Source organism: Mus musculus, chromosome 7, assembly GCF_000001635.26.
Source record: "Mus musculus strain C57BL/6J chromosome 7, GRCm38.p6 C57BL/6J".
In the NCBI taxonomy this organism is placed as follows: Eukaryota; Metazoa; Chordata; class Mammalia; order Rodentia; family Muridae; genus Mus; species Mus musculus.
Window position 1 is genome coordinate 10,362,264 of NC_000073.6, and position 27,135 is coordinate 10,389,398.

The following is a 27,135-nucleotide window of genomic DNA, read 5'->3' on the forward strand; positions in this document are numbered from 1 at the left end:
TGGTGCTCCTTTCCCAAACACAAAATAGTCCTTCAGTAAGAGATAGAGTTTCTTGATATGTTCACTGTTGTAGTATTTGCTGGATTATTACAGGTGCGAAAAAACCACGTTATTATTGATCTACTTGTAGTTTGGGTGTGTATATATGTAAACAGGCAGATGTCAGAGGGCAACCTCAGGTTTCACTCTTGATTTTTGAGATAGGGTCACTCATCTATCCTGGAACTCACCAATTTGACTCGACTCATTGCCATGTGAACATTAAGATCCTCTTGCATTTCTCTCTCCAGTATTGGATTACAATTGCAAACCCCATGCCTGAGTTTTTCATGTAGTTTCTGGGGATACAACAATGATACTCATGCATGTTTGACAAGGACTCTATGGATTGAGCCATCTCCCCATCTCTATTTTTTATCTTTAATGTTTATACTATTACCTGCATATTTCAGATCCCACTTAATCCTGTATTATTCCTAAGGACTCATCATACCAAGGAGCACAGAGACCACCTCACCCAAATATAAGACGGGAATGCTTTTGCTGCTTTAACATGTCTTAGAGAAAACCATCTCACTGACTTCAAAGACATTCCCATTTAGGTTAATATTCTTCAGGGCCTTACACTGGATAAAAGCAGAAGAAAGGTTCTCACTGCTGGCACCAGTTATATCACAGTCATCTAACCTATAAGAACCACAAAGAAAAGTTATATGTCAAGGTGGGAAGAAATATGCATTTAAGATGACTTAGTCATTAAACTATGCTCACTCCATAGCCTCTGTGAACAGTCCCTTAAAAGCATGACATAAAATGTTCCCTTCATTGGCACATGTGACCACATCGCTCATTCTCAGTATCCATGTCTATGGAAAACCAATAGTTCAATTAATAGTCTGCTGTCCCAGCCCTTGAACCAGGGATGAAACTGGATCTTGCACTGTATAATACAGTTAAACAAGGGCTGGTTATTTCTGAGCCTACACATCAAGCACCTTGATACCTTTTGATCTGAACCACTGAGATCCAATCTACCGTGAACTAAAGTATGGACAATCAAAATTCATGCGTTTAAGTCTTAATGTCCAGTGTAACATAAGGACTGGATTTTGAGACAGTGTCTTTGCAACTACGTTAAAATGAGGATAATCAGTTGGGATCTAATCTAAACCTGTGTAACTGTGAAAACACATGGAGAAAACAAACATTTTTCATATCAATGAAAAAAGCCTGGAATATACTCCTGTTCTTCATCTTCTAAAGGAATCTTCCCCGTTGATAGCATAATCTATAATCTAGCCTCTGCAACTATGTCTATCAATAAATCTCTATTATATGAACCATTCAGTCTATTTTGTCATGGGAGCCAAATAATTTACCACATCAGTTACTCCACTCAAATAAGTCAATGAGATGTAGTTTAGTCAATCCTGTCATCTCCAGGGGACATCCATCCATGCATCCATCCAATCATCTATGCTTTCATCTAGTATCCATATATGCTCTCATCCAAATAAGAGCTATCTATTTATGCAGGCTTCCTATCATGAAGACAAGCATACATCTATACTTGTAACCATCAATTACCCACATATCCACCCATGCATCTTATGCATCCACGCATCCAGTACCCATATATGCTGCTATCCAAATAAAAGCACAGTTCTCAATTATGAACTGTGATGTGGGAGCTGGGAATTTAAACTGGGTCATCTGAAAGAGCAGCCAGTGCTCTTAAATTCTAAGCCACCTCTTCAGTCCCCTATGGACTTTAATTTCCTTTTCTTCATATTAATTGCCCATCTTTTGTCATCCTCAAACTCACAGCTATAAAAATAATGACACCCACCCAAGATCTTCTAAGTGGCAATTGGGATGTTCCATAGCCTCACACAGCAGCTTTACACCAGAGTCTTCAAGCTTATTGTTGGAAACATCTAAGCACTTTAGCTTCTGTTTTTTTCTTAAGACTTCAGCCAAGTCCTGGCAGCCACTAGAGGTGATAAAACAATGTACCATACTGCAAGAGAAAATTCACAATACAGTGGTTACTCCCTGATCTGAAGAAGAAATATTTCCTAAGTCTTAGTGATGCCTGAAACTGAAAATAACACTAGGTGATTCAGAAAAAATATCATGTTCTAATTGGTCAATTGACAATAAAATTTAAGTAAACCACACACACTCAGATTTTTAACTGGCATAGAAAATCAACCACAGTACCCAGTAATGAAAGTTAAGACCGAGGGATGGAGAGGTGGCTCAGAGTTTAAGATCACACTTTTTTTGAAGAAGACACAGGTTTGATTGCTGGAATCTATGTCAGAGAGCTCAAAAGCACCTGTAACTCCAGTTCCAGGTGAACAGATTCCCTCTTGCAGCCTACTCAAGGACTTGCATGCACAAAACTCAGAAACACACACAAATTAGGTGAAGCAAAAATCTTTTTAAAGTTAAAATAATAGTGTTAAATAGTACTCGTTTTTTTTCTGTGTTAATTTTATTTATTTTATTTCCTTTTTATTAGATATTTTCTTCATTTACATTTCACATGTTATCCCCTTTCCTAGTTTGCTCTCTGAAAAATCCCCTATACTCTCCCCCTCCCTCTGCTCCCCAATCCACCCACTCCTGCTTCCTGGCCCTGGCATTTCCCTATACTGTGGGAAATATAATCTTCGCAAGACCAAGGGTCTCTCCTCCCATTGATGGCCGATTCTGCCATCCTCTGCTACATATGCAGATAGAAACAAGCTCTGGGGGTACTGGTTAGTTCATATTGTTTTTCCTGCTATAGGGTTGCAGACCCCTTCAACTCCTTGGGTCTTGTGCGTGCCCGACTGGCCAGGAAGAAAGACTCTGCAACAGGATCTTTCCACAGATGTTTATTGGGAGAGCTTGATTGCAGAGGCGAAGTGACCCCAAGCCCAGAACTGGTGCTGCTTATATAGGCGTAGGAGAGGCATTCTCTCTCATCTGATTGGTTAACTTGTCTCTCATCTGATTGGTTAACTTGTCTTTCATCTGATTGGTTAACTTTGGTTAATTCTCAAAACCTCATCTTGGCAAAAGAACCTTTACTGCCTATGTATGTGTGGTGGCCAGCAATAGCCAACTGTCACTCTGCAACTGCCACTCTGCACCTGCCACTCTGCACCTGCCACTCTGTAACTGCCACTCTGTAACTGCCATTCTGCGATGGCTTCCCACACTTGGGTACTTTCTCTAGCTCCTTCATTGTGGACTCTGTGTTCTATCCAATAGATGACTGTGAGCATCTTCTTCTGTATTTGCCAGGCAGTGGAAAAGCCCTCACAGGAGACAGCTCTTGAGCAATGATTGACTATAGGTAACTCATAAAAATGGAATGAGGCACTATTGGTAACCAACAACATGGGTAAGGCAGAGTGGGAGTCATTACTCTACACCTTTCAAGGTTTACATAGTACATCAAGGGAAGAAAGATAATGTGGTGTCTCATTGTAGTGCATTATGGCCAAGCCAACCAAGTATTTCACATAAAACCTAGAGTCTATTGTGTGTTGGCCAAAATAGACTGAGTAGGGACCTGCCTTAGAGCATGGGTGATATACTGAGATTCTTTCCATTGGAAAAAAACTGATGTTTGCTCTCCCAATGGATTTTTAAATACATAGTATTTTTAGAGACATCAAGTGGTTTATACTTTTGAACTACTTTTTCTTCATTCTTTAAAGTGCTGCCAAATCACAGATACTATTAATGTCTTTAAACTATATCCTGTATGGTGAATACAAACTTGTCTGCTCCTCTGAAGACACTATAGTCTGCAGGCCTCACAAGAGGTCAACTGCATGTAGGGCAATGAGTAAGGGAACCTGCCAAACAACTACAGCAGCTTGAAACCCCAAGGAGCCCAGCAGACTTGGGACAACACCCTCCAAATCCCTCACTCCTCCTCCAACCCGACACCCCTTCCCTCGTGTGCCTTCTTCCAGGGAAGATCAACAGCTTCTGTGTTCATCTGAAGACTACAGAGTCTAAAGGCCTCCCAGGAGTTCCACTACAAGCAGGGCAACAGACCTACTGGTCCAAAGCCCTCAGTAGATTTCTACTGCACACAGCGTGACAGACCCCACAGTCTGATGACTTCCCATGAGAGCCTCTGCAGACAGGACAACAGCTCACTGGCATACATGCCCCTATTAAAACACCACAGTCTGAAGGCTTCACAGAAGTTCTGCTACAGCAAGGGCCACAGGCCTCCCAGGAGACCTGTAGCAACCTAGGCACATAGAAATCAGGCTCAAGACAGAGACACCCAGACCAGTTAACAGCAAACAAAAATAACCCGATGGATGGTGAGAGGCAAGAAAAAGAACATAAGCAATAGAAGCCAATATACTTTGGTATATTCATCAGAACCCACTTTTCCTACCACAGGAAGGCCTGGATATACCAGCATATATGAAAATCAGGAAACTGAACTGAAATTATATCCCATGAAGATAATAGAGTCATTCAAAGGGGATATAAATAACTAACAGAAAGAAATACAGGAAAACACACATAAAGAGATATAAGCCCTTAAAGAGGAAATAAATACGTTAAAGAAATACAGGAAAACACAGTCAAACAGGTGAAGGAATTGAACAAAGCAGTCCAAGACCTAAAACTGAAAGTAGAGACAATAAAGTAAGCACAAATGGATGGCACCATTGAAAAGGAAAACCTAGGAAAAAGATCAAGAAGTACAGATGTGAACATCTCCAACAGAATACAAGAGATAGAAGAGAGAATCTTATGTATAGAAGATACCTTAGAGGAAATTGACACAACAGTCAAAGGAAATTCAAAACATAAAAACCTCCTAACCAAATACATCCAGGAAATCTAGGACACAAAGAATAGACCAAATCTAAGAACCATAAGAATAAAGGGGAACCAAGATTCCCAGATCAAAGGATCCAAAAACATCTTCAAGAAAATCTTAGAAGAAAACGTCCCCAACCTAAAGAAAGAGATGGTCAAAACTAGAAAAGAATTCTGTAGAACACCAAAGAAACCAGAAAAGAAAAGCCTCATGTCACATAATAATCAAATTACTAAATGCAAAGAGTAACAACAACAACAAAAAAGAATATTAAAAGCAACAAGGGGAAAGGCCAAATAACATATGATGGCATACATATCAGAATAGCACCAAACTTCTCATAAGAGATACTGAAAGCCAGAAGAGCCTAAACAGAGGTCATGAGTCCCTAAGAGAACACAAATGCCAGACCAGACTACAATACCCAACAAAACCATAATTCAACTTAGATGGACAAACCAAAATATTCCAGGAAAAAAAAATTCAAACAATATCTATCTACCAATCCAATCCCTACAGGGGTTCTAGAAGGAAAACTCCAACACAAGGAGGGTACATACATCAAAGAAATAACAAGGTATTAATCATCTCACAACAAAGCCATAAAGAGAGAATCACATGCACATAATGCCACCTATAATAACAAACATAAGAGGAAGTAACAATCTTATATCTTTAATAGCTCTCAATAATAACAGACTCAATTCCCCAATAAAAAGAGAAGCTAACAGACTGGATACACAAAGAGAAACCAACATTTTACAGCATACAATAAACTCACCTCAATAACAAAATCAGACACTACCTCAGAGTAAAAGGCTAGAAAATAGTCCTCCAAGCAAATGCTCCCAAGAAACAACCGGAAGTTGCCATCCTAATATTCAATAAAATAGACTTTCAACAAAAAGTTATCAAGATAGGTAGGTACGGATATTTCATACTCATGAAAGAAAAAAATCAACCAAGAGTAAGTTTCAAATCTGAACATATATTCCCCAAAATAAGGCCACTGGCATTCATAAACTATACTAAAACTCAAAACACACAATGAAACCCACCACAATAATAGTGGGAGACTTCAACACCCCTCTCCCCATAATGGACAGGTTAATGAAACAGAAATTGAACAGAGACACAGTGAAACTAATAGAGGTTATGAACCAAAAGGATATAATACATATCTACAGAATATTCCATCCTAAAACTAAAGAATGTTTTTCTCTGGACCTCATGGTACCTTCTCCAAACTGACCATATAATCAGTCACAAAACAAGTCTCTACCAATACAAGAAGACTGAAATAATCCCATGCATCCTATCATATCACAAAGGCTTAAGGCTGTTCCTCAAAAACAAACCCAAGAGAAAACCCGCAAACCCATAAAAACTGATAAACTCTCTACTCAATGATAACATAGGGAAGAAATACAGAAAGAAATTAAAGACTTCCCGCAATTCAATGAAAATTATCACACACCATACCCAAAGTTATAGGACACAATGAAAACAGTGCTAAGAGGAATATTCATAGCACTAAGTGAACTGGTAAAGAAATTAGAGAGATCATACACTAGCAACTTAACAGAACACCTGAGAGTTCTAGAATAAAAAGAAGCAAACACACCCAAGAGAAGTAGATGGCAGAAAATAGTCAAATTTGGGTCCAAAATCAACCAAATTGAAACAAAGAGAATTATTCAAAGAAACAACAAAACCAAAAGCTGATTCTTTAAAGAAAATCAACAAGACATAAGCCCATAACCAAATTCACTAAAGGGTACAGAGACGGTATCTAAATTAACATAATCAGAAATGATAAGAGACACATAACAATTAAAACCGAGGAAACCCAAACACCATTAGATCCTACTACAAAATCCTGTGCTCAACAAAACTGGAAAATTTTGGTGAAATGGATGTTTTTTCTTGACAGCTGTCACGTATCAAAGTTAAATCAAGAGCAGGTAAACTTTCTAAACTGTCCTATATACCCTAAGGAAATATAAGAAATCATTAAAAACCTCCCAACCAACAAAAGCCTAGGGCCAGGTTGCTTTAGTATAGAATTTTACCAGACCTTCAAATAAGAGCTAATACCAATACTCCTTGAGCTATTCCATAAAACGGAAACAGAAGAAATATTATCCAGTTCATTCTATGAAGCCACAATTATTCTGATACCTATACCACAAAAGCACCAAAGTGAAAAAAAAGAGAACTTTAGATAAATTTCACTTATGATACTGATGCACAAATACTCAATCAAATTATCACAAAACAAATCCAAGAACACATCAAAACTATCATTCATTACCATCAAGTAGGTGCCATCCCAGGGATGCAAGTTTGGTTCAATATATAAAAATCCTTTAATGTAATACACTATATAAAGAAACTCAAAGGAAAAAAATCACAGGAACATCTCATTAGATGCTGAAAAGGCATTTTACAAAATACAAACCCCCTTCATGTTAAAAGTATTAGAGAAGTCACAATTTCAAGGTTCATATCTAAACATAATAAAAACAAAATATAGCAAACAAACAGCCAATATCAAATTAAATGCAGACATACTTGAGTCAATCCCACTAAAATCAACACACATCTCTGAGAATAGAAGAATGCTTACAAAATGTGGTTCGTTTACACAATGGAATACTACTCAGATATTAAAAGTATGGACATCCCGAGTTTTTCAGACAAATGGATGGAAGTAGAAAATTTCATCCTGAGTGAGGTAACACAGATCCAAAAGGACATGTGTGATATATACTCACTAATAAGCAGATATTATCTTTAAAAAAAAGTGCAGAATACCCAGGATATAATCCACCAAACTCAAGAAGGTTAACAAGCTGAAGGGCTCAAGTGAGGATGCCTCAATCCCACTTGGGAGGGAGAAGAAAGCAATCACAGAGGGCAGAGAGAGGGGAGAGATTTTGGTGCAAAGAAGACAGAGTGAGGAAAAGGATGACATGATCAGTTATTGGAGGGGTAATAGGACTGAAGAACTGAGGGCTAGCCAATAAAATTGAAACAAGCAACCTTGGAAGTAGGAGTTTGGGGGGAGGGGGGAATAGAATGCATCTGAGACCTGGGAGGTGAGAAATGCTCAGAACTCAAAGGTAAGGACCTTATTTGAAATGCCCTACAGTGGGGAGAGGGAACTTGTAGAGTTCATCTCCAGTAGAAAATGGAGAGATCTAGTTGCCATCCCACAGTCAAAAACACTAACAGAGATTTGTTCCTGTATAAAAGACCGGAAGGGAAAGAAATGAAGAAAAACTAAGGTAAAGGAGGTCCAGTGACAGACCCAAATTGGAATCCAACTCAAGGGGAGTCTCCAAGGTCTGATACTATTACTGATCTTATGGTGTGCTTACAGACAGTAGTCTAGCATAGCTCTCTTCCAAGAAGCCCAACGAGTAGCAGAAGGAATCAGATGCAGATACTTATACCCAAGCAATGGACAAAAGCCAAGGACCCCTGTGGTTGATTAAAGAAATGCTGGAAGAAGCTGAGGAGTAGGGCACCTGCATAGGAAGACCAAAAGACTCTACTAATCTGAACCTCTGAGATTTCTCAGACACGGAGCCAACAACCAGGCAGCATACAGCAGCTGATATGAGGCTCAGACACATATACAGCAGAGAACTGCCTGGTCTGGCTTCAATGAGAGAAGAGACACCTACCCCTTGAGAGACTCTAGGGAGTTTAGAAGTCTAGTGGGGTGGTGGTTGGGGGTGGGAACATTCTCTTGGTGACAGGGTTGAGGAGGTATGGAATGAGGAACAGTGGAGAGGGCAGACTTGGAGGTGGAAAACAATAGGACTGTAAAAAAATTAAAGAACAATGATTTAAAATAAATAAATGAATGAATGAATGAATGAATTAATGAATAATTAACAAACAAATTAATAAATGAAAGAAAGAAAATATTGAAATGGTACAATTCTACTGTTCTATATAAAATACACATGGAACACCTACATGTATATGTATATACATATAAAAGGTATAAGATTGTATATATAGAAACAACGTATATAGTTACAAGCTCCTAAAAATGTTGTATATTTTCAGTAATCTTTTATACATCTTTGTCTTACTTAAAATTAACATGTAAAGGTCTTGTTTATTAAAATATAAATGATATGATTTAAAACATTTAAAATAGCATTGCAAAATACAAAGGTTGATGACAAATTAAAAATGGTGTTTGTACTTAGTTTAAAAATATATATATATCCTATATGACATCATCGTGTTTTTTTTAAAGAGATCAATACATGGAAAAAACATTATACATTGTGTGTTGTTGTTGTTGTTGTTCCTTAAACCCTTTCTAGTAAGGACAAAAATGTTGTGACCCTGAGATTTCACAACAGACGAGATAACAGTGTTCTACCAATTCCCACACACTTCTTTTTCTCTCCAAAAGTTCTTCTACACTCTGCTTCCAGATCCATAAAGATGAGAAGAATTTTTATCCACAGTCCTGCCAGTACTCTAACCATATATTTTTCCCTCATAGTAGAGATGAGACCATTCCATAACATGACTTACTATGAATCCTCCATCACTTAAGTTGCTTATGTTAGATATTTCATCACAGCATCACAGTCACAGTGAAAAAAAAAAAAAAAACCTCTATTCATCTTCTAGAACCTACTCTAAACACCTTAACCATCCTCTGGTCTCAAGTTATAAGTCCTTATTTTCTCTCAGTCCCTTGTGTCTATATCCTGAGCAGCTGCCCATCACATACCAAAACATAACACAGATGTCAAGACACAGATTTGCCCTAAACTAAGGGTCTTCAGGAACCACAAGTAAGTGTCTCTACCCTGGTTATTCTCAGATTTAAACACTAAAGACTCTTAAGGCCCCCAAGGCTAAGCTCAAGGAAACCTACCTTAGTGACTCTAGGACACAGTCAGAGCCTTACAGAGAATCTTCAGTCCTTCATCTTTCAGGTCATTGACGCTGATTTCTAGATGTCTCAGAGTTTTGTTCTGACTAAGAACATCAGAAAGGTAGTCCCAACATTGTTCACTGAGGGAGCAGTTGTTCAACCTGTAGAACTGAAGAGGGAAAATGTATCATTTCCACAATGTTACAAATAATAACTCTAATAGAATATTCAAGCAAGAGGAGAAACTTCTGGCTTATTCTAACCACTCTCCCTACATTTCTTACAATTCACATCAGATCTAGCATTGAATCTGAATAAATCCTTGAAAATGCTTATATTTTCAGATCTTATCCAAAGCTAACCTAAATCCTGTATACTAAGGATGCCTAAGTTACTGTCACAGTGATACTTTTTAAAGCTACATGATTATTGCAATATAGGCAAACATACCTATGTTGTCTTGTGTAATAAACTGTATAAAAATATATATGAAAAAAAGTGTATGTGTTTTAGTCTCAATTCTGTTGATGTAATAAAAATTAACCTTACAAAACTCAATTTGGAGGAAGAGGATCTAATTTAGGTCACTATTCGATATTGTACTCTGAGTGTCTGAAGTCATGAGGATAGAAATTTCAAACAGCTGGTCACATCATATCTGGAGTCAAGGGCACAGAGGATTCATATGTGTATGCCTATATTTTCCACTATTCTATAATCCAGGTCCCAAAGTCGGGGTAATGGTTCTGTATGTGATGTGCTTGATCTTCACAGACCAATTCACATAATCAAGACAATTACTCAATGGCCTGCACATAAACTCACCTGATAAAGATTTTTTTACCTTGAGAGTCATTTATCAGGTGAGTCTACATTGTGCAAGTTGACAGCTAGTAATAAGCACCATAATATGAAATATTTAGGAATTTACAATATGAAAAACAAATCACTGGGCCCCTTTCAAATCTCTAAATCATCTTAAGCTGCTAAGGTCAAAAAGAGCTTAATTTCTCCCATGCTACCCTACTCATTTACTCTATCAACAGTTTAAAAAGAGGTACATTCAGTATGAAATGAGATCAAGAGATTCATAAGCATTGTACTCTGTGAATGTCCAAACTGATAGTCCATTCTGCATTCCAAGAACAAGTTATTGACACACCTCTATGTGCTTTCTATATAGTCTTAGGCTAGTCTACAATCCTTTGAAATTTCATACATGTATTCCTTCCTTGGTATCTATGGGTAACAGGGATGTATGTGCATGTGGGGTCAGTGTTACTACGAATGCAAAAATCCACAGGTACTCAAGACCTTTCTGTACATTGTTTCAGTTCAGCATATGTCCAATCCTGTCCAAACTCTCCTGTGTGGTAGTTTCAAACTCCTTCCGTCTTCTTCTAATGTACAATTTAAACACCAAATAACTGTAGTACCATGTTGACTACTCAATCTCAATAAGAAACTTCTACATATGTTAAGTTCTGAACCAATTAATAAGTTTAAAATGAATATTTTTGAGTATGTGTGTGTATGATGTATATAAATACATATTATAGTATGCATTTGGAAATCAAAACAGTTTTGTGGAGTTGGCTCTCTCCACCTTTATGTGGGCTGTTTGAAGGTTGAACCTGAAATTCTATCTCAGTCTCCTGCACAGTAAGAACTACAAGGATGTAAAACCAACCATGATGTATGTGTACATGAGTTGGTGTTCCAACGATATTATCTTTAACTCTGAACATTTGTGTGTGCTATGTATGGCTCTGTCCATGTGAGTGAGAGTGCCTATGGAGAATGTTTGATTCCTCAGACCTAGAGCTACAAGTGTTTGTTAAATTAGATGAGAGGAGACAAAAGGGTCCTCAGAAAGAGCAATGCCTGTTTTCTTAACCACTTAGCCATCTCTCCAGGCCCATGTGATTTTCTATTTCTTAGGTTTGTGGTTTAAAATTTCTGCAACAGGACTGTATATGTGGGAAGATATTATAAATAAATAATTTGTCTGCGTGGTGTCTGAGAATGCCTTGGTCTCTGGACAGGATTTGTATAGATGACCTACCTCCAGTCACCAAGTCAATACAAAAACTGGCAATTCAAAGAAAGAAAGAATGCATAACTGCTCAAGTACACTTTGGATGTATTTTAAGCACAAGGAATGAGAGACTGGGTAACTGCCCTAGCCCATTATGGATGCAAACAGTACTTTCACATCACCCCAATCAAGAATCATAGCTATTGCTACACAGCAGTGGTGCATTCCTTTAATCTCAGCACTTAGGAGCAGAAGCAGGTGGATTTATGCATTTGATGCCAGCCTGGTCTACAACAAGAGTTTCAGGACAGCCAGGGCTATAGAGGGATACCCTGTCTCAAAAAAACAAAGCAAAACAAAACAAACGAAAAGAATCACAGCGATCTTACACAGTCATCCCTTTCCCACAGGAAGACTAAACAGTCTAGTAGGTTGAGATTAGTGTTCAGTATATTAGTCTGTCCCTGTGTTTCTATGTTGCCTCAGAAATCTAACAATGTGTATTTTTCATGTGTATTCCTATGCTTAGAGGCTGGAGGATGATGCCGATACCCCTTCCTCTGTTGCTCTCTGCCTTGTTTTGATCCTGGGACTCATCAATGAGGCTAATCCTTGAGTTCTAGTACCCACCTACCTTCATTCTTCAGTTCTAGGATTATAGATATTGAATGCTGCTACTCTGAGCATAGAAAATATTCCTACCCACTGAGCCATTTCCCCAGCCACACAACTGGAAGATCTTAGAAACTAGAGGCAAAGTTTAAATTATTTCCGTATTTCTCCGCACTGAACCCCACCATCTGGGGCCACTTACACTAAGTATTTCAGAATGCAGTCCTGGTGGCACAAAGCCTTGCACAGTGAAGATATCCCCTGGCCCAAGTTGTTGCATGCCAAATTAAGATCCTTTAAACTCTTGCTCCTCATCAGGACAAAGGCAAAGCTCTTGCAGTCATCAGGAGAAAGTTTACAGTGTGCTACTCTGTAGGTAAAGGATAATATATTCATTGGTCTTCCTGACATTTTCCCCTCTTATACTCCTGAAGGCTTGGGACATCACAGAACTTGAAAATTCTTGATTTATTTTTAATTTGGGTGAGTGTTTACTTGAATCTATATGTGTGCATCAAAATGTGTGGTTGGTGCCTTGACAGACAAGATGGGTGGTGTCATGTTCTCTAGCACTAGAGTCATTACTGGTTTTAAGCTTTGAGTATGGACTGTTAGTGCTGGGACAGAACTTAAACCTTGGTTCTCTGAATGATCAGGAAGTGCTCTTAACCCACACAGTGATCTTCCCAGCTGAGCTTAAATATTATATTTATTTTTGGTGTATGTATTCATGTGAAGCCCTTGAGTTACTGGATGTAATGTATGCTACATTGGGAAATTGTGATGTGATGTTGAAGCTTGGTGGACTTGAATGCTGCTAGTAAGTAGCTCATTCTTGTTCCAGACACCAGCATGTTTACTGCAAATGTCCTCTATGACTCTTTGTCCAGGAATGGGCTGGTCCTTCTGGATCTGTAATAAGAAGTGGGGATAAAAGTCACACAACCAGAGTAAAACTGATAATGGCTCTAAGGCAAGACAGTACCAACCAAAGTTACTACTGGTTATACCACAACGTGATAATGAAATACAGCAAGAAAGAGAAAGAAGGAAAGAATTCACAGGTGGAGAGAATTGTCTTCTCTGCCTAGTACTCTCAGTGGGGAATTCTAGCAGGACTTTATCAAGACACCACACCCTGCCTACATACTTCTGATGGATGAACCAAAGCAACTTGTTTGCTCATGCTATTTGCAGAAATTATTTTTTTGCTACTGAATCTACATTTACCTAGGACCCAATATGTACACCCTGTTCTTCATCGCAGGACAGGAGGTCAGGGTTTCCCTCTGACTGCATCAGTGAAGATTCCCTCATCAATCTGCTAGATGTGTGCACTCTTCGATATGATGTAATCTTTAGTTTTCTATCTCATTGGGTGATCTTAGACTACTCTGATGATGTGTGAGTTTGATGATAATTTGCTAACTATCTGTGGCTACTTTCTGTTACTTATTACTTGGTATTTTCTTGCTATATAACTCAATAAACTTAATCATTCGAAACCAGAAGCATAATTATCATACAACCATACAGAAAAATTGTTTCTGTGGCTGGAAAACAGGATAAAAGTGCATAAATTAAGAACTGTAGTTCTACATATTCGTTCCTGCCTCCCTTTTCTGTCACTAACTGCTAACCAGGAACCACTTTCCTTGCCTCTAATACCACAGTCCTGCCCATAAATGAACTTGATATGTGAAGCACGTGACACCTTTTGAATCAAAGTCATGACACCTACAATATCTGAGATTCATCTAGACACGATCAATAGCTACATGTATCTACCCAGCTAAGTGACAGTCAGAATTTCAAATTTTCAAATATGAACATCTACCATGATTGGTTCAGGAGGCACTCATGTTTTAGCCAATGGAGTCAAATAGCCATAGCCTTTACAATCACAAGTAAGAGTTCTAAGTTCTAAGGTAGGTCAGAAGCTATGAAATCTAAACTTAAGCCATGATTTCCAAAATGGATATACCTATCTAGAAATTAACATTTTACAGTCCATAATCAGTTAAATTTAAGTAAAATTTAAATTAGACATGCATTTTTATTTTACATGTGAGAGTTTCACCTGTGTGTATCTGTGTACCACATGCATAACTCATTCTTGTAGATGTCAGAAGATGTAAGAGCCTTTGGAACTAGAGTTACAGACAACCGGGACCAAGGATAGAACTGTGGTCTTCTGGGAGAGCAACAAAAGGTCATAATAATGCAGTATTTTAAATTATTATCAATTTCATTATTTATTTACATTGGGTACGTGTGCACTGTTTCATATGCTATAGCATGCAAAAGACAGTGTGGAGAATGTGGAACAAAAGAAGAAAACTTGTGGAAGTTGATTCTTTTTTCCATGTGGGTCCTGGGATAGAACTCAGGTTATAGCAAGGTTGGCAGCAAGTGCCATAATCGACTAATCCATCTCATTGGATAGCTGTGATCAGGTTTTAAAGTAAGTCTATACATGAACAATAGAAAAAAAGGACACAAGTGCTCAAATTAAAAATGGTAGTCTGTGATGATTTTAATGTCAACTTGACACAACTTGGAATCACTTTGAAAGGGAGTCTCATTGAAGGAATTCTCTAGATGAAAAAGACCTGAGGCCATATTTATGGACTTGATAAAGTTAACTAAAGTAGTAAGACAGACATCATTCCTCAGGAAGCAGGACTTGTATAGGAGTTGGGAAAGTAAATTGAGCACTAGCGTGTGTACATCAATCCATTGCTCTTTGCTCTTGATAGTGCATGTGATGTGACTCTGCTTCTGGGTTTTTGTTTGTTTGTTTGTTTGATTGATTGATTGATTGATTGATTGATTTTCTACACTGGCTTCCTACAACAGTAGCCTATATGCTGAAAATTTGAATTCATTAAACCATTTTTCTCTGTTATTCCTTACATCAGGACATCTTTTCCACAGCATGATGGATCAAAATTAAGTTGTTTCCTTTGTGGGGAGTCAGTGAGCTAGAAGAACACAAAGACTTATACCAGTTTTTCCATCTTGCACTCTGACTGAATTAAGATTTTACACAACAGTTCCACATCACTGGGGGAGAGCAATGAGCTGAGCGGCTGAGGTTCAAGCACTCTAAACTGCAGTTCTGAATCAACTCAAAGAACATGTGCTCACCATCATAGAAGGTCACATTATTTACCCTGCAGAACAAAGAGAGGTACCCATCAGTTTCCAACAAGCCTGAGCTCTCATCTTTGACAAGATTCTATATCACATAATGAGCATATCATTAATATTTTAACCCAGTACCAGCTCACTAGTTGTCAAACTGGGTAAGTTTTTCCTTCCATGTGAAATGCTGAAAAACATATGGAGTCAAGGTTGGCTGTCACATAAGGGAGCTACTTGCATCTAGAGACCCCCATATGCTTCCATCATCCTACAATTCATGGGACAGCCCTCAATGAAGAATGGTTGGCAACAGACATTAGTGGTGCCAAGACAGCGAGTTTCCACTTTAGAGTGTATATGCCTCAAATTACACAGTTAGCTGAGAGATGAAGAGAAAAATAGTTTGATAGTTCTGTGACAGGACTATATCAAGTCAATTTTCAACTTACATAAGTTCTTTAAGGGTGAAGCTGGGGTACCTCAGAGATTCAAACAAGACCTGAAAGACTTGCTCTTTGAAATGAGTGTCTTTTATTTGGAGTACCTTGATGTCTTTACTCCTTGTGAACCCAGAGCACATATGATTCCAACAGTCAAGTACCTTTTCCCTGTAACAGAGGAGAATGGAATACATTCCATTGTTAGAAAGTTAATTCAAGGAGCTGGAGAGATTGCTCAGTGGTTAAGAGCATTTACTCTTTTCCCATAATTCCCAAGGTCAGTTTCCAGCACCAACAAGGTAGCTCACAACCATTTGCAACTATAATTCCAGGGTTATCAGACACATCTTTTGTCCACCATAGGCACTGTATGCACACTGTGTACAAGCACAGATATAGTGAAAAAGTCATACTCATAAAATGAAAATCAACACATGATAAAATTTCCAGTGCTTTACTCTTTTGCAAAAAGTTAAGTCAAGCAATTCACAGCACATAAATATAGCAAACTGACTGCCCATACAGTGTAACGGTAGCCAGCTTAGGTCATTTCATAGTTGCAGTTCTTAGCCAAACATTTAGCAAGGTCTATGAAATTCTGGTGTTATAGCTTGAGGGTAGACATGCAGTTAATGACTACTGGGAAAAGGCCAGAGGATTCTTAGAATCCTACACAATGGCAACCAGGCCTGTCTAGGGCTTTCACCTATGCTAACCACTTCCACAGCAGGAGACAATTACCCAGATATCTTGGCAGTATTGAACTTGATAAATCATGCCTTACAGTTAACCTTGGTAGTTTTGGAATGAAAAATGAGCCAAGATTCCAGAGTCCTAGAATCAAAACCTAGATCCAGGATTTTCTGACTCAAGCTTCAGATGCCACTACTTACTCAGTATGTATCTTTATTAATATATGTGACCTCTCTGCCTACTTTCCTTGCATCTAACAGGATAGTCAAATTTGCCTTGTAACATTTCTTACTTTGTCCATGTCATACCAAGTGTGTAGAGGTCAAAGGACAACTTGCAGGAAGTTTCCTACCCTGTGGTATGAGCGACTGAACTTAGGTCATCAGACTTGAGGGTAAGCATTTTTTATCTGCTGAACCATCTTGGCAGCTTACCTTACAGGTTTCAGGTATGAAAATTTAGTGGTTAATTTTAGAATGCTCATGATTCTTCCAAGAATAAGATTTTGGATCCCAGAAGCCATATCTGGCATTTAACTATAGCTTCAGGGGATCTGATATCTTCTGGCCATTGGAGCTTTCTCCACATATGTAGAGACTAACATGCAGTCACAGACACATAGATTAAAAATGAGTCTTTAAAAAAGTGTAAACTGTGTAGAGAAAGGCCATTGACTTGTTTGAGTTAATTTTATATCCAGCTACTTCACCAAAGCTGTTTATCAGGTTTAGGAGTTCTCTGGTGGAATTTTTAGGGTCACTTATATATACTATCATATCATCTGCAAAAAGTGATATTTTGACTTCCTCTTTTCCAATTTGTATCCCCTTGATCTCCTTTTGTTGTCTAATTGCTCTGGCTAATACTTCAAGTACTATGTTGAATAGGTAGGGAGAAAGTGGGCAGCTTGTATAGTCCCTGATTTTAGTGGGATTGCTTCCAGCTTCTCACCATTTACTTTGATGTTGGCTACTGGTTTGTTGTAGATTGCATATGTATCAAAAGATGGCCTAGTTGGCCATCACTGGAAAGAGAGGCCCATTGGACATGCAAACTGTATATGCCCCAGTACAGGGGAACACCAGGGCCAAAAAAAAAAAAAATGGGAATGGGTGGGTAGGGAAGTGGGAGGGAGGGTATGGGGGACTTTTGGAATAGCATTGGAAATGTAATTGAGGAAAATATGTAATAAAAAATATTTTAAAAAAGTGTAAACTGGGAGCTGGAGGGATGGTTCAGCAGTTAGGACCAGTGGCTGTTCTTCCAGAGGTCCTGAGTTCATGTCCCAGCAACCATGGGATTGCTCACAACTATCGCAATAGCATCCAATACCCCCTTCTGGTGTGTCTGAGGAGAACTGAAATGGATGCACGGAGATAAAATAAATAAATCTTAAAAAGAAAAAAAAATGTTGTCAAATAGGTGAATTTCTTGTCTTATCCTCCTTAAAAGTTCTATTTTGTTTTAAAGTTTTTTAACGCTATCTAATTGAAGAAGGATTAGATCACTACTTTCACCTTCCTGTCCCTATTTTGTACCATTACCAATCAAGTTGACAGCCATTGTTTTTACTCTACATGCACACACAAATACACACACATATATACATATATAGATATGTATATACATATGTGCATGTGCTTATGTACCAGCATATAGATATAGAAAGCAAGACATATACATATATATGTGTGTGTGTGTGTGTGTGTATATATATATATATATATATATATATATATATATATATATATGTATATATATATATGTATGCATATATGTGTGTATATATATATATATGTGTGTGTGTGTGTGTGTGTGTGTGTGTATACATACACATAAAAACACATATACAGAGAACCTATCAAGTTTGTTTTTGTTGTTTGTACAAATATTGTTCTTGGCTGAGCACTTGCCATTGGACAACCAGTATAAGTGAGTTTTGAATCTATGTACATAAAGCATAAATACACGGGGAAAGATTCTGAAAATGGTACAGAAATGAAAGGCAGTGAAGGAACTTACATATAGCTTTGATCGAGTTCTTCTATCAGGACATTTTCAGTTGAAAAAGATAGTTTCTTCAGTTTAGAACAGTGCTTTAAGCAGTAGGCAGCAATAATGATATCAGAATAATCCTTAGTCACAAACCTAATCTGTTCCATACAGTTCATTGCTTGTACTAAGAAGGCTTCATCATCCAACTCAAACAGACAGGAAAAAAAATTTCATGCCATCAATTTCTTCTTGAAGGCTTTTATTTCTACTTATGGTTTTCAGGCACTGACACAACTTATCCTTTATTTTCTTGGACAAACTGTAGCCAAAAAATATTTCTAACTTTTCTTCTAAGGCCCTATGTAAAAGACCAAAGATGAAACAGCCCCCCAAAAAACCCACTGTACTTTGACTTTCTTTAGAAACATAAACATGAGTGTCTCTATACATTTCACATGCTGACTAGGGTGGCCATCATGGCTCTTTAGCAGATAAAATATGGCAGCACAGACCTCCTGGACAGATGGGTGGAGGAATATGTAAAAGTTTTCAGATTCCCTGATTTTTCCAAGCATTCCAATGTCCAGCAGTGTGGGGATGTCAGAGTCCATGGTCCCATTTCTTCTGAGAGCCTCCTCACTAAACATAAATGTGCCAGTCCACATACCCTCAGTGGCCAGAGAACACAAGCTCTGAAGCTGAGCTTGGCTTTCCTTACTTGGATATTGGGCACTTTGGGGAATGAACAAATTGAAGATGTGAGTGGTATACAGGGAGGTGGTACTTTGACAAATGGAGACAGGGTCTCTTCCTTTCTCTATCTCGTTTTTAAGACAAGTAATCACCATCCAGCAGAGCACAGGAGCCTGACATATAGTGAAAAGCTGCTCATTTTCTCTCACCAAAACTGAAGGCTTCATGGACTTTGTTATTATCACGGATCATGATGTGGAAATACATGTTAATATTGCTCTCCTTGAATCCCTTTATTATTTTCACATCTGTGCACTCAATCATGTCCTGCATTTTCTCAAATTTATCTGGGGGTAGCAGAGATAAGGAGAGAGGATTGAGGGAGAATCTTCCCCCTGAGCAAACTGCTTATCTGTATATTCACTGGCTTCTTCTCCATGCAGTTATCACACAGCTCAGATTCCTGTTCTGACAAATCACATTCTATCCATTCCAAGCTGTCAATGATAAATAAGAGTTTCTCAGGTTGTGATAGTATTTCCTCTATGGGAGCTGAGGGATTGGGACACTCACTGGAGATCAGATCAGCCAGGCTAGCTGTCTTCAACTGCTTCAAATCTTGACAGCAGAAGTAGAAGATGTAGGAAAATTTATCCTGAATCACCAAACCTTCCAACCAGGCAAACATAAACTTCTTCAACAACAGTGTCTTGCCAATTCCAGCAACACCATACAGGAACACCTCTCTCCTTATCTCTCCTACACCAGATAAATTTGAGAAAATGCAGGACATGATTGAGTGCACAGATGTGAAAATATTAAAGGGATTCAAGGAGAGCAATATTAACATACAGGAACACGTGTGGCTTCATTTCAGTTCTCTTTGATAGGAAAAGGTCCTCAAAATAATCAAAGTCATCCTTGGTGAATTCCTTCCTAAAGAAATCCTGAATACTAATGTTGAATGCTCTGAAACCATAATGGGTCACCTTCGTCTTCAAATGAGCTCTATATAACTTTGGGTGTCCTAAGTAAGAATAAGAGAAAGAAAATACACAACATATCAAATTAAGCATTTACCCATATAAGACCATAACATTTTAATTATCAAAATGTATCATTAAAAAGATTTATTTTTAATGATGTGTGTGTTAATGGATTCCTGTAGAGATCAGAGGAATTAAGTCCTACAGCTGCCCAGCTGGAATTACAGCTATCAATGAGTAGCCCAACATGTGTGCTGGGAGTTAACCTCAGGTACTCTTGAGGAGTGGAATATGATCCTAGCCACTTAATCATTTATTCAGCCTCCTTATGATTTTAGGAGTTTGTAAGCTGTGGGCCCAGAATAATACTAGTTAATGTGTGAATATTTTCACTGGCCCTGCAGCACAGTTGCATTTCTCTGTGTCAAGAATGTTATACCATTAAACTGTCACATGCTTTTTCAGAAGTTGTCAATTGGGAATATCACCTGAGAGGATACTCTATTCTCTGCTTGGAAACACTAGTTGGCTACCTTAAAGAGAGTTCCCTAGTCAATATCTAATGAACATTTTGAGGACTAATTTGATAATGTTTTATTCATTCTCTCTCTCTCTCTCTCTCTCTCTCTCTCTCTTCCCTATCTCCCTGCAACCATATTTTCTATAATTTGCTACATATTTATTTATTGTTCACTTTGACCTGCAATGTACATAAAGAATTATTCTTTCAAAAACAAAAGCATGGTTTTCATAAATAATACTCTGGACACACCTGTGCTGTGTGCAACTGCTCTACTGGGATAGTAGAAACAATGACTATGTGTGGCAGAATGCATGGCTCTCTAAACTCTAACTATAGTCTCTATTAACCCCTGCCACATACACAGATGCATATAACAGATAATCATTATACATGATTGATATTTTAACACAAAATTTAAAAATGGTATCACTATCAACATAAGATTGACTACATAATGATGAAAACAGGTACCATCACACTGATATGAAAAATATACAATAATGTGGTTAGAGATGTATCTGTAAGTTAAGGCTACTATGGAAGAACTCTTGAGAATGATTTCTAGCATATACAGGTGTCTCCCAAGAGCCTATGATATAACTCCAGAATTTTTGGCCTCTCTGCAGGTACTTCACTCACACACAATCATGCATAAGTGCATTATTTGAAATGTTACCTTAAAAGTTTTTCAACATACACAACATCCCATATATATGGCATGAAAGTAAAAGAGAGTACAGTTTCAGAGGATGTAGGGGCTAGTTGAAAATAGAAGGGAGAGTAATAGTGGGAGAATACTGTGAGCAAAGCCCAATGATACACACACAGAAAAACACAAACACACAGAAGCATTTACACTGAAATGCTGTATGCAGAATATACAACATAATTGTTAAAAAGTTGTCAATAAAAGTAAGGTTGGGCAATCAGTGGAATCTGAGGAAAAGCAAGTCAAATTGAATATAAAAAGGTCTAAAATAAATTTAATAATCATGAAATGGAGGCTTCATACCTAAACATAACAAAAGCAATCTTCAGCAAACCAATAGGCAACGTCAAACTAAATGGAGAGAAATTCGAAGCAATACCACTTAATTCAGGGACTAGAAAAGGCTGCCCACTTTCTCCCTACATATTCAATATAGTACTTGAAGTTCTAGCCAGAGCAATTCGACAACAAAAGGGTATCAAGGTGATACAAATAGGAAAGGAAGAAGTCAAAATATCACTATTTGCAGATGATATGATAGTATATATAAGTGACCCCAAAAATTCCACCAGAGAACTCCTAAACCTGATAAACAGCTTTAGTGCAGTAGCTGGATATAAAATGAACTCAAATAAATCAATCGCCTTTCTCTACACAAATGATAATTGGACTGAGAAAGAAATTAGAGAAGCAACAACCTTCATAATAGTCACAATAATATAAAATACCTTGGTGTGACTCTAACTAAGGAAGTTTGAAAGATCTGTATGATAAGAACGTCAAGTGTCTGAAGAAAGAAATTGAAGAAGATCTGAGAAGATGGAAAGATCTCCCATGGTCATGAATTGGCAGGATTAAAATATTAAAATGGCTATTCTGCTGAAAACAATCTACAGATTCAATGCAATACCCATCAAAATTGCAACTCAATTCTTCACTGAATTAGAAAGGGCAATTTGCAAATTCATCTGGAAAAATTAAATACCTAGGATAGCAAAAAGTATTTTCAAAAATAAAAGAACCTCTGGTGGAGTCACCATGCCTGACATTAAGCTGTACTCCAGAGCAATTTTGATAAAAAACTGCATGGTACTGGTACAGTGACAGACAGGTAGATCAATGGAATAGAATTGAAGACCCAAAATGAATCCATACACCTATGGTCACTTGATCTTTGACAAGGGAACTAAAACCATCCAGTGGAAAAACAACAGACAGCATTTTCAACAAATGGTGCTGGTACAACTGGTGGTTATCATGTAGAAGAATGCAAATTAATCCATTCTTATCTCCTTGTACAAAGCTCAAGTCTAAGTGGATCAAAGACCTCCACATAAGACCAGAGACACTGAAATTAATAGAGGAGAAAGTGGGGAAAAGCCTCGAAAAATATGGGCACAGGGGGAAAATTCCTAAAGAGAAGAGCAATGACTTGTGCTATAAAATCAAGAATTGACAAATGGGACCTCATAAAATTGCAAAGCTTCTGTAAGGCAAAAGACACTGCCAATAAGACAAAAAGGCCACCAACATATTGGGAAAGGATTTTTACCAATCCTAAATCTGATAGGGGACTAATATATGAAGCTGGACTCCAGAAATTCAAATAGCCCCATCATAAAATGGGGTTCAGAGCTACACAAAAAATTCTAAACTGAGGAATAGCGAATGGCTGAGAAGCACCTGAAAAAAATGTTCAATATCCTTAATCATCAGGGAAATGCAAATCCAAACAACCTTGAGATTCCACCTCACACCAGTCAGAATGCCTAAGATCAAAAATTCAGGTGACAGCAGATGCTGGTGAGGACTTGGAGAAAGAGGAACATTCCTCCACTGCTGGTGGGATTGCAAGCTTGTACAACCACCCTGAAAGTCAGTCAGGAGGTTCCTCAGAAAATAGGACATAATACTACCGGAAGATCCAGCAATACCTCTCCTGGGCATAAACCCAGAAGAAGATCCAACTGGTAATAAGAACACATGCTCCACTATGTTTATAGCAGCCTTATTTATAATTCCAGCTGTCCATAGCAGCTGGAAAGAACCCAGATGTTCCTCAGCAGGGGAGTGGATACAGAAAATGTGGTACATTTACACAATGGAGTATTACTCAGCTATTTAAAAAAATGGATTCATGAAATTCTTGGACAAATGGATATATCTGAGGTAACCCAATCACAAAAGAAGTCATTAGGTATGCACTCACTGATAAGTGGATATTCGCCCAGAAACATAGAACATCCAAGATACAATTTGCAAAACACAAGAAAATCAAGAAGAGGGAAGACCAATGGGCATATACTTCATTCCTCCTTAAATAGGGTACACAATACCCATGTAAGGAGTTACAAAGACAAAGTTTGGAGCTAAGAAGAAAGGATGGACTATCTAGAGAACACCCCACCCAAGGATACATCCCACAATCAGCCACCAAACCCAGACACTATTGCATATGCCAGAAAGATTTTGCTGAAGGATCCCTTATAGCTGTCTCATATGAGGCTATGCCAGTGCCTGGCAAATACAGAAGAGGATGCTCACAGTCATCTATAAAATGGAACACAGAGCCCCCAATGGAGAAGCTAGAGAAAGCACCCAATGTGCTGAAAGGTTCTGCAACCCAAGGAGCTGAAGGGGTCTACAACCCTATATTTGAAACAACAATATGAACTAACTAGTACTCCCTGAGCTCGTATCTCTAGCTGCATATGTAGCAGAAGATGGCCTAGTAGGCCATCATTGGGAAGAGAGGCCCCTTGGTTTTGCAAACTGTACTGAAAAAAAAATGTTTAACATCCTTAATCATCAGGGAAATGCAAATCGAAACAACCTTGAGATTCCACTCCACACCAGTCAGAAAGGCTAAGATCAAAAATTCAGGTGACAGCAGATGCTGGCGAGGATGTGGAGAAAGAGGAATACTCCTCCATTGCTGGTGAGATTGCAAGCTTGTACCACCACTCTGGAAATCAGTCTGGCAGTTCCTGAGAAAATTGGACTTAGTACTACTGGAAGATCCAGCAATACTTCTCCTGAACCCAGAAGATGTTCCAACTGGTAATAAGGCACATGCTCTATTATGTTCATAGCAGCCTTATTTATAATAGTCATAAGCTGGAAAGAACCCAGATGTCCCTCAACAGATAATGGACACAGAAATGTGGCACATTTACACAATGGAGTACTACTCAGCAATTAAAAACAATGAATTCATGAAATTTTTAGGCAAATGGTTGTATCTGGAGGATATCATCCTGAGTGAAGTAACCCAATCACAAAAGAAGTCACTTGATATGTACTCACTGATAATTGGATATTAACCCAGAAACCTAGAATACCCAAGATACGATTTGCAAAACACCAGAAGATCAAGATGAAGGCAGACCAACACATGGATACTTCATACCTCCTTAGAATAGGGAACAAAAAACCCATGGAATGCATTACGGAGAAAAAGTTTGGCACTAATATAAAAGGATGGACCATTCAAAGACTGTTCCACCAGGGGATCCATCCCATAATCAGCCACCAAATGCAGACACTATTGCATATGCCAGCAAGATGCTGCTGAAAGGACTGTGATATAGCTGTCTCTTGTGAGGCCATGCCAGTGCCTGGCAAATACAGAAGTGGATGCTTACAGTCATCTATAGGATGGAACACAGGGCCCCCAAATGAGAAGCTAGAGAAAGCACCCAATGTGCTGAAGGGGTATGCAACCCTATAGGTGGAACAACAATATGAACTAACCAGTACCCCCCAGAGCTCATTTCTCTAGCTGCATATGTAGCAGAAGATGGCCTAGTCAGCCATCATTGAAAAGAGAGGCCCATTGGTCTTGCCAACTTTATTTGGCCCAGTACAGGGGAATGCCAGGGCCAAGAAATGGGAGTGGGTGGGTAGGGGAGCAGGGTGGTGGGAGAGTATAGGGGGCTTTTGGAATAGCATTTCAAATGTAAATGAAGAAAATATCTAATAACAATTTAAAAAAAAGAAAAAGATGTTCATGGAGGTAAAATACATGTCCATGAGGAAACAAGCAGTTGACATTGGGTGTCTTTAATTGCTATCCACTTTAAAAGAATATTTATATTTTTTATTTGGTTGAATGTGTTCATTTGTCTGCATGTATTTATGTGCACGATTTGTGTGAAGTACTCTCAGAGGATAGAATAAGACACTGGACTGCCAGGATGTGGAGTTATAGGTTACTGTGAAGCATCATGGAGATTCTGGAAAGAGAACCTAGGTACCCTGAAAGTGCAGGCATTTTTAACCACTGAGTCATCTCCCCAGGACCCCCATGTCATTTTTGAGATGGTTTTATAAGCTGGCTAAGAAACTCCTGAGATGACTAGCCAACTTAGTACAATGCCTGACTTTTTTGTGGTTTTGGAAATCCATAGGTAGTTTTTTCATGTTTATACAGCAAGCACCTTACAGACTCATCAACCTTCCTAGACCCCATGAATATGTTCTATTACAGGTGTTTTCTGTTGCTTCTAGCCTAAATATCCCTCTTCACTCTAGAGTTAAGCCTCCAGTTTAGATTAGATCAAGCATAACTAAAGTCCTGGGTAGATATTTAACAAACTATGTTAAAGCATGATACACTCATACATTTGAACACACAGACTAGACATCTCATGTCTATTTAAAGTTGCCTCCTTCCTCAAGGAGAAGAATATCCCCTTCCCCCTGCTGGTCCTATGGTAGATGGACTTGAAGAACAGTGGTCAAAACTATGACATGATCCTCATTCACCATAAAGAAGCATTCACCAACTCACCAGCAATCTCTCTTTCTGCCCCCTCGATGAGCTCCTTCTTGTTGAGCTTCTGGAAAATATTGAAGGTCATATCCCAGGTTTGCTTCTCTCCATAATGTTTCAACTGTAAGTTGTCAAGGTCTTTCCGAGATGCCTTCTTCACTTCTGTCCAAGAAATCTGTTTCAGCCCCAACTGCAAAATCTCCTGTTTGAGGAATTCTTTAAACTTTATAAATTCCTTCCTGTTTAGCTCTTCCAAGTACCACATGAGACCAACATCAGAAAAGAATGATGCCATCGTGTCTAATGAAGATGACTCATCTTCAGAGAGATGATTACCTGGATTAGGAAACAGAACGTATCTGTGGGAAAATCAGGTAAGCAGTTGCATTAGAAAATTAATTAGTTAAAATTTTAAAAAGGAAAAGGGGTGGGGAATGGTTTAACTCATAAAGGGTTTGCTCCACCAAGTGTAGGGACATAATCAGCATCCTTAGCATTCTTTTAAGTAGCAGGTTGTGCAGCCACAAAACCTTCAACCTAGTATATGCCTTTATAGCAAAATATCCTGGAGTAATGGTGATATAGAACTTGTGGGAATGGCTAACCAGTTACTGGTACAACTTGAGGCCCATGTCATAAGAGGGCTCCCAAAATTATCACTACAGGAATGGCCAGTAACCTTTGGCTGGTCAGTCCAGAGACCCACGATAGAACCAAACACAACTATCAAAAAAAGCAGATGAAATTATTCCTAATGA

The 27,135-nt window shown here is 38.4% G+C and overlaps 1 pseudogene; it reads right to left on the reverse strand.

The window, feature by feature from the left end:
* Nucleotides 1,848-26,729, reverse strand: Nlrp4d (NLR family, pyrin domain containing 4D; annotated as a pseudogene).